Source organism: Aplysia californica, unplaced genomic scaffold, assembly GCF_000002075.1.
Source record: "Aplysia californica isolate F4 #8 unplaced genomic scaffold, AplCal3.0 scaffold00683, whole genome shotgun sequence".
Classification (NCBI taxonomy): Eukaryota; Metazoa; Mollusca; class Gastropoda; order Aplysiida; family Aplysiidae; genus Aplysia; species Aplysia californica.
In genome coordinates, this window is record NW_004797953.1 from 190608 (window position 1) to 192041 (window position 1434).

A 1434-nucleotide genomic window follows, 5' to 3' on the forward strand; every position below is an offset into this window, starting at 1 on the left:
GAGAGAGAGAGAATGTTATACGGAGCGGGTTGTTTCAGCTCGTGAGAAATATTTACTAATGTCCTGTCTTGTTGTGCGTATGCGTGAGTGCACCTAACTTTTGTATCATCTACTGCCGTTGTAAACGACCAAGACAAATTTCTCCCTGCGACATTAATCAATATTGTCATTGTCATTGTCATATCAACTGAGCTGACTGAGCGCACGACTGGCTGGCAAACAGAGACAAAAAATGGGGGGAAACAAGAAGTAGGGCCTGCCAGTGTCATCCTCCAGCCACCCGCCTGACTAGATCTCAAAACACCAATTACAAAAGAACCATGGACTCAAATAACAACTATAATATACCAATATTTATGCTCTGGTGGGTGACACTGAGCCAATACGAAATGTATTTATCCGCTGCGAACAGACTGACAACGCGACACACTCACATACATAATTACGGTTTACCTTACATTCCAAGCTCCACGCCTGCAAAGCTTGACCTTTGCACAACGATACAGCTATCTTTGGTTTTGAAGTTTTTTGGTGTTTTTTTGGTGTTTTGTAATTGTTGCTGTTGGGTTTTTTGTGTGTTGTTGCTGTTGTTGTTGGATTTGTGAGGGTTTTTTTACGCCTCCATAGAAACAATTTAAATCATATCCGACTTCGGGCTTTGGGGCTCTCGTGGTCGAGAGGTTACTGTGTTCTCCTCTCATTCTATAGGTGCCGGGTTTGAATCCGGATAGCGAAGGGAAATCTTTTTTCACTAAACTTTGTTCCTTTCATCTCATTTCCTGCTCTCTAACACTGTTCTGTCGTCTGCTTTCGTCTCGACTTTCTGCCCCCACCCCTTCACTCCTTTGCCCCCTTCTCTGGGCTCCTGACTCTTTCTGCAACCTTTCTACTGCTACTCCTTGGCTCCTTCTTACAGCTGTCTTTCAGCCACAGCCCTGATCTTATGGTAGGTAAATTCTAATACTTAAACCTTCTAGCATAAGGGTGAACAATCTCGGAGGTCCCGTGTACAAGTTTCCCACGTTAAAGATCCCTTGGTGCTCCAAAATCGATAAGATTGTAGGCTTCCGCCGCCACCCGGGCAAAATTCAAAATATCCTACCAACTGAAAACGTATAATGTGTACCGCACGCTAATGTTTATGACCTTATGCAGTCTGTCAGCGCCATAAAACACTTCCAAAAAAAAAAAAAAGAAGATTTCTAGATACTCAATAAAAAGTCTCCCCAAACGAGAATCGAACTCGGATCTTTTGTGCGCAGAAGTGAATGTCTAACTGCTACACCCACCCCAGACTCCGGAGCTTCGGATTTTACCACGCTTCTTGGCGTAGGTGGCTCCTCTTATCTCTGCCATCCTTGTGTATCTAGTACATTGTATATCTATCTATCTATCTATCTATCTATCTATCTATCTATCTATCTATCTATCTAT

At 43.1% G+C, this 1434-nt stretch overlaps 1 protein-coding gene across 1 annotated transcript in view; it reads right to left on the bottom strand.

Moving 5' to 3' along the window:
• Positions 1–1434, bottom strand: part of LOC101861844 (trigger factor) — a gene marked incomplete at its 5' end in the record, with an annotated part of 28151 nt that overhangs the window by 11310 nt on the left and 15407 nt on the right.